Consider the following 7561-nt stretch of genomic DNA (forward strand, 5'->3'; position numbering starts at 1 on the left):
AGTGACTAAAGATTTGAGGTCATCTTTTTAAGAGTGGCACAAGAGATGTGGCTTCTCCACAAACTCCACGATCACAAATAATAACAGCTTGGTGTGTAAAGTTGTAGGATTCCAGTTAACATCCTCCTCTCAGGCATTCGGTGAATCTCATCAGTTATGATATGCTGCTGTCAGTAAAGCAGGTAACTCCATTCATAGCTGCTGAAGATCATACATGTGGGGGAAGCAAAATAGCAGAACCAACATTAGCTGGGAGCAAAGACGTTGCCAGAAATGTAAAAAGGAAGCAAATTTCAGTCAGGGAGCATTTTAGCATTTCAGTAAGGGAGCAAAACAGGACAGTTACAGTAAATTGTGTCATGAATAGCAATCAAGCATTTAAAGGGAAGACAAGGTAGCTTTCCTTATTTTCTTTTTTTCTTTTTTTCCTTTTTTTTTTTAAGTAAAATAAAATCTGTCTAAAGTATAATCTGTTTCTAGCTGGCAGCTGTGAGGGAGAAAGATTTTTAAAAACTCATGTTGATTAAATTAAAAGCTTAATTTTTGGAGAAGCATTTGATATGCAACCACTTGCACTTGAAGAAATTTCCATTTCATAAGAACAAAACACAATCCTTCCCACAATTGGTTTATGGATTGATTACAGTACATCAAAAAGAAGCAAGTAGATTGATTCATAGCTGTTTGCATGCGTGTGTTTACAAGCCACTTAGTGCATGTGCAAGCTGTTTGATTTATAATAATGCGCTGATAGAATTAACTGTGTGTAAGATGCTCTGCAAGACAGGGACCCAACCCAAACAGTTTATGGAATAAATAACCCGGCACTGGAGAGAGGATGCAGTACTCTGGGATATATTGTGGCTGACTGGGACAGTTTTCCGTGTGTTTCCCTTAAGCTATAATGTCTGGAACTTCTTTTTTAAAGGGGACTCTTCAACGGTGTGATTTGTTTGTGCTGCTCAGGAGGCAGGCTGGGTGCTTTCTGGAAGTTGTGCTTTCAGAGGTGTGGGTTAGAAGGCTGGAGATTTAAGAGCAGAGGAAGAGGCAAGGTTGAAGGCTTGGAGGCAAATGCAAAAGGAGTCACAACTGAGGTGGAAGAAGGTGGCATGGCTGGTGAACTGCGCAGATTAAATAAACAACTCGGGCATGATAAGTGATGCTAATATGGACAGAGCACTCCTACGGCAAGATCTGGGTTGCTTCATAAACTGGATTCTTTTAGAAAGCTGGCGCATAGATATAGCTGCTGGGAAGGTCATGTATACACAAACCAAGACTGCAGGTTATATTTGCAGTTTGGGACCAAATACTAGAAAGCAGAAAGTCTGGAAAGGAGGTAGGGGCTATTTTGGGTGGATGAACAAATGTGAACTACTGTGAAGCTCGGGCTACGAGGGCTGATGCAATCCTTGGGCAAGTAAGCAAAGGGATTAGTAGGGCTCGGGAGGGAATCACATCACTTCTTGATACAGGATTTCTGAGAGATCTGCTGGACTCTGTGTCCATGCTCATTCTCAAACATCCAGAAAAGATGCAAAAAAAAATGGAATAGCAGTACAAAAACAACTGGAAAAAGTATTTGCAGCCCTGCCAATTCTGCTTCTCAATGAGAGACTTAAAAAGCTGTTTCAGGCCTTTCCCTGCTTATCCAAAAGGTTAAGGAGTAATTTGATTGAGACCTACATGTATAAGCATTATTTGGGAAAAAAAAATCTGGTGCTAGTCTTCCATCTGGGAAAGAAACCCCAGCAGAAAGGAAGACAAACAGACAAGGTACCCAGAAAACTAGATTCCCCTGTACCAGCTGCTCTGCAGGAGCTGTTTGTCCCCTCTCTGCAAGCGTGTGTTTATCCCTCTTTCCCTGGAAGCCAGGCTCCCCTAATAAATCACCTCACCATTATTGCAGATAGCTGCAGGTAAGAGCCTGAATGGGGATGATTACCACAGGGAAGCTGACCTGTAGTAATTTTTTCCCTTGAGGTGAACTGTTCAAATGTTAAAGTCCATGGAGAGGTCCAAGGGCTGTCAGCTGAGGCTAGACACATTTGGATGAAAGATATGATGCATTTATTTTTAACGGGGAGGGTTAAATCTTTAGGTCAAGCTATCTAGGGATGTAGTATGTTCTCCACTAGCTGCAGTCTTTTAATCAAGACTAGGTGTCTTTGTAAAAGACACACTCATCGCTCAAACAGAAGTTACAGGTTCGACACAGAAATTCCTGGATGAAATTCTGTGGCCTGTTAGGCTAAATGATCATAATGAACCTTCCCTGGCCTTTCACTCTACTAATCTGTGAAAAATGAACAGAGGATTGAGAGGCAACCAGGAGCTGTGCAGTTCAGATCGTGGAAAGCAAGGACAAGAAGATTAAATTTGGTTAAAAGGTACAAAGAAGTTACAGAGGTGCTTGCCAGTGCAGTGGGCAGAGAGCTGGGTTTGGTCATGGCAAATCGGGGCACATGGGAGGCAGGCTTGGGAGAGCCTGGGAAGCTCAAAGAGAGCAAGAGTGAGCAAAGGAGACGTACTGATGCAAGTGGCAGAGACGGTGCGATGGAGAGACAGGCAGAAAATACACCCCCAGCGAAGGAAGTGACACTGCCGACCTAGGGGATTAGGCTGGAGAGTGATGAGCCAGTTCTGACAGCAAAGGGAGGAGAGAGCGATCTGGGAAGAAGGGCGAGGTGAGACGGCCTGGGGGGAGTGTGCAGAGACAGAAAGTCTGGGCGCTGAGGAGGAGGGGGGAGAGCAGGAGAGAAGGCCTCGAGAGGGGTTTGCTTAGGACAGCTCCAGAAGTCAGCAGAGCATGCGCCTCCATTCAGACCGCACACACTTGACTTTTCTGGCAGGGTTACCTGATGGCAGGATTACCTGATGGCATTAAACCCATGCTACCCAGGAAAAATACAGGAAAAAGCGTTCACATGATCTAAAAGCAGCATGTTCATTTTTAACCGCTCCATGACCAAAAATAAATTGTACAGTCATCCAACTCCAAAATACCAGACCGAAGGCAGAATAGTTAGAACTCAGCAAGTTAGGTAATTTTGCACTGAATATAAATGAGACTTACAAGATAAATGACATTTAGTGACATTAATTAACTGATTAAATTAAACCTGATATTTTAATCAGAATTTGTTTATGCAGAGCTCTGGATAAAAAGAAATGGAGTTTAACCTAGTTACTTTTAAAATTCCAGTTACCATAACAACTTCTTGTGATATCAATTAAAGGTGGTCTTTCCTTTATAGTATTTTTAGAACTTGAGTTACCATAACAACAGAATGCTGCTTCATTTGCAAAGAGTTAAAGTATGTTGTTGTTCTTTAGGAAACAATCAAAATAAAGTGGGATGCCAGGAATTAATACCCCAGAATGGCTGCGCAAACAGCATTTTTCAAACACCTCACTCGTGGCACGAGAGGCTGATGGATCTCCTCCAGTGTGACAGGCTCAAGATGTTCCTTGGTTGCTCAAATCAGAAAGAGATTATTTATCAATTGGGGAAGAGCGAGGCTGTCAGGCACCAGAGGTATTATGAGCTGTCAGATCTGCGAGGAAAAACGAAGCAATAGGAAATAAATTCACCTGGCCCTCAAGTGCTTCCGGAGGGCCAGCAGGAGAGCCTCTCAGAGCCGAGGCGCTGACCCCGTGCCTTCTTCCCTGAGATCCCCGGTGGGGAAAGAAAAATGCTGGCAGATCATTGCAAGGACTTTCTCTCCACTGTGCCGACCCCCCAGAGGTTAGTGCGAGCATCCTTCTATTCTACCTCCGGCTGCTCATCATCTCCTGTGAGGGGGTTTCCCATGTGCAGGGGCAACACCTGCTGAAAGAAAGAGAACAGACTTGGTCTGAACTGCCTGCAGAGGGGCCTGGATGATGTTAGTCTCTTGGCCCAGCCCCACAAGAACCTCCGTGAGACAAAAGCATGAGTAAGGTACAAGCCAGATGAGTGGCGCTGGTCAGGAAGCACAAAGGACACCACAAATACACGCACTTGTGTATTTGTGTACGTTCACCACAAAGCTAGCTCAGGGCTTACACCTGTACCACTGTGGTCCCAAGACTGACTTTAATGTAACGACTGCTCTGAATTGCCTTCAGAGGGGACAAAACAGTAACTAGAAATAATGGCGAGTCCTGAGCCTACACACTGCTGTTTGCTTGCACCTTCCCCTGGCCACTGTCAGCTGTTGGGGGTGTCCTCTGCAGGGGCTGTGCAGGTGGAGCTTTCCTCTTCTTGCAGAGGTGGATCTTGGGGATCCCGTTTACTTGTGTGTAGAGCAAGGGGTGGCCTCTGGACACCTAGAAGGCCTTGAATCTGCAAGGAAAGTGCCTTGCAGCAAACAGCAGCCCATGAAGCATGGGAGTAAGATGTTTCTTGCCTCGTAGGCATTGCTATTCAGCAGAGGATGCGGCAACACAAATGCAACTCCCCTCACATTACCTGGGCCTTCCAGTAGATACGCGGGCTCAAAGATGCTGCAGGCTGTTACCAAACTGGAAAACACAGCCCAGTGTGTGAATGCACAGACTGCTGCCCCCTGAGCTGCACACCGATTGCAGAGGAAAAGGAGAATCGTACTGGATTTCTGCTATTTCAGCTGTAGCCACCTTGCATTGTTGTGCAGTGACCCTGTGTCCAGGCGAAGCTGTGCAGGCAACAGCCTGACAGTAGGAGAGGCAACCCTGCATTCCTCATTTGATTGCTGTTCTTCCCTAATGAGGTTTTAAGAGGAAGAGGAGGAGGGCACACAGGGGAATTTGCATGCACTCATGTGTCTGGGGCTTATTTAATTAAAAGACAATATAAATGTCAGCTGCTGCAGGTTGCAGTCTGGAGCACCTTCCGCCACCCCCATCTGCCCTCCTTCCCCCTGTCAAAGCAAATAGAAAAATAAGCTGGGGGATGGAGGGGATCCCAGCACTGCTGCAAAATGCCAGCTTGGCTGACTTCTGCTGGGCTGGCTAGGAGGGACTCAAGGCCTCCCAAGCCAAGTCAGAGTGCCTGCCTGTTGCAGACGTGACCTGGGGGCAGCCTCTTCACGGGGAAGCTTCCTCCTCCTAGCGGCAGCCACCACGAGGCCGCCCCAGCTGCCCCTCACCGCTGCTCTCACGCAGTTGCCACATCCTTGGCCCTGCTGCGGGTGGCATCTGTGAAGGCTCCTGGCCCGTTTAGGCCAAGAGGTGCTGCCTCAGGAAAGGCTGTCATGTGTTACACCGGGACCAGCTCATCTTCCCCACGCGGCTGAAGATGTGCTCGCACGGCCTGGTGGAGCTTTGTGTGCGGGGTGTTGTCAGCAGGAAGGGGGCCCCGAGGAGCTGGGGCCATGGTGGGGCCGTGCTGCTGCATGAACTCGCCCAGAGAGGTTGCCTATGAGCTCCTGAGGGAACCCGAGTTTGTAAAAGGGCAGGAGGAAAGCTTCATATCCACCTCCTCGCCTCTGACATCGCCTTGTGTTAGCCCCCCAGGCTGGGCCGCACTGAACATATGGCACTACCTGCGATTTTATTGCTTGAACAGGAACTGAAGAAATGTGTCATCTCGGGTTTCTTTTACCAGCGAGTTCCCCTTTCCATTAAGCCTGCAACCTGGGTAGCTTGTGCTGTGGGGAAGGTGCTGTGAGAAAGGCTGAGGGTGGGGTGTAAGTGCCAGAAGCCACTAGCTCGTGTCCCGGCACTCCCCAAAGTTCCTGGAGTCCCAGCGTAGGCCCTGTGATCCCAAGGTTCCCCTTTTTGTCCGAGTACACTGCTTCTATTTGAATGGCAGCCATCCTGCCTGTGGCAGGCAGGGTTTGCATATGCTGGGGCTGGTGCATGGTTTTACTGGGCTCACGAGCAGTGGTTCAGAGCGAGCTGGCTGCGAGCAGGGCTTCCCTCTGCGGGGCTGTATGCGGCCTGTGCCAGCTCCTTCCCCAGCCTCCACACAGAGCCGGGCACTTGGGGATCCTGGCTCCCGGCAGCTGAAGTCGCTGGCAGTGAGCGTGGCAAATGTGACTCTGGTAAATGGCTGAGGCTGTGCACAGAACAGAGTGCACAGAATAGGGTTAACACAGAACGTTAATTTGTGTGAATCCCTCCTGTACAGGGCCCTGCGAGGTGCTAAGCTCCATAGTTTCTGTGGTTCTTTCCTTTTGCATCCTCACATTGGCTCCAAGGAAAGCTGGCCGTATGGAGAGAGTGGATTGTTTTACTACTGCAAAAAGGAAAATCATGAGAAGAGGGAAATAAACGTATTGACAAGTGAGACGAATAAATGTTCCTCTTGCCTGCACTATATAGAGGTGTTTGACATACCGAATTATGACATAACTGTAGGAGTAATGGTTGCAGCTGTTGCCTTTGTAAAATGATCTGCAAACCCACATGCTAATAAGTAAGACAACATGCCTAAGTCATTTTATACCGTGCCAGAAGACTAATCCCATGCCATGCATGCACAGTGCCAAAAGTGGTCATATCACAGCAGTAGGATCAGTCCTGGAATAATCACATCCTTAGGAAAAAATCCTCTGTGTAATACAATGAAATCCCACTTAAACAAGTCAACCTCGTGAATCTATTAGAGCAGCATCCCCAGAGTACTGCTACCGTGGTGCGCTTCTAGCACAAACTGGAACGCTGGTGTGTGAAAATGAAGACAGGACCAGAATATTTACTCAGGTGAAAATAGGCTGCTTTTGGGAATCCTAGTGGGGAGAGAGACAGAAGATCTGCAATTGTCATAATGAGGATATTGAAACCTAAAAACATGTACACAGCCAACCTGTCAGCCTGGCTTTGCGCCCCTAATCCATATAGAACTCCCCTTCTCTTCTGCAGGAATCTTCTTTGAGCTAAGATGCAGGATCATCCCCCTAATCTAAAGAAGTTCAAGCCCTTGCTGCATTTTTCAATTCATACATTCATCCTGAATAGGAGCAGGATGTCAGAAAGTCCCGAGGCAGCTTTGCAAATCGCATCCTTTAGTCCTACATAGTCTGGATTGCTTTTTCCCCTGAGTACTTTGCATTAGCTCTAAACACCACCTTTGAAAAAATACTTTTGACAACTTCTTTCTAAATATCACCACATGTGTAGATCTGAGAAATACATGAAAGCTGCCTATTTATTGAGTAATGAGACCAGCCTAGCTAATTCAGCTGCGCAATACAGACAGATGCGATTTTCCTAATACCTGGCGCTTAATAATTGCAGTATGTTAGGGCACATCTAAGCTTCCAAATCACAGCAGGTTTTTGTATAGCCATGCAGAGCATTGTTCAAGTTTATCTATTCCTTGCTTTTCTTCCCCAGAATGGTATTTATTACATCCATTTGCTGTCACAAAGCATAGGAGGAAGTTTATAAACAAGCCTGCAGCACGTTGGTCAGACATCCTCAGGGTGTCTTAAACAGCTGCTGAGCTTTCCACTTCCAGGGAAAGCTGGGGATTTGAATTGGCTAGGGCCAGACCATTTGTGTGACACCTCTGCTTTCCTTGGCAGGGGGAAAGCATGACCTTGAATAAAGTTTCCTCGGCAGACAAGCATGCAGCCACCAGTACTTGGAGACC

General features: G+C 47.1%; 1 long non-coding RNA gene across 1 annotated transcript; it reads right to left on the minus strand.

The window, feature by feature from the left end:
• Nucleotides 1-2926: 2926 nt before the first annotated feature.
• LOC137858717 (uncharacterized) lies at nt 2927-4695 on the minus strand. Its single transcript, XR_011097946.1, has 2 exons — nt 4454-4695; nt 2927-3829 (listed from the first exon to the last, which is right to left on the minus strand). It is a non-coding gene; the product is annotated as an uncharacterized lncRNA (long non-coding RNA).
• Nucleotides 4696-7561: the final 2866 nt, after the last annotated feature.

The sequence above is a fragment of the Anas acuta genome, chromosome 6 (assembly GCF_963932015.1).
Source record: "Anas acuta chromosome 6, bAnaAcu1.1, whole genome shotgun sequence".
Classification (NCBI taxonomy): Eukaryota; Metazoa; Chordata; class Aves; order Anseriformes; family Anatidae; genus Anas; species Anas acuta.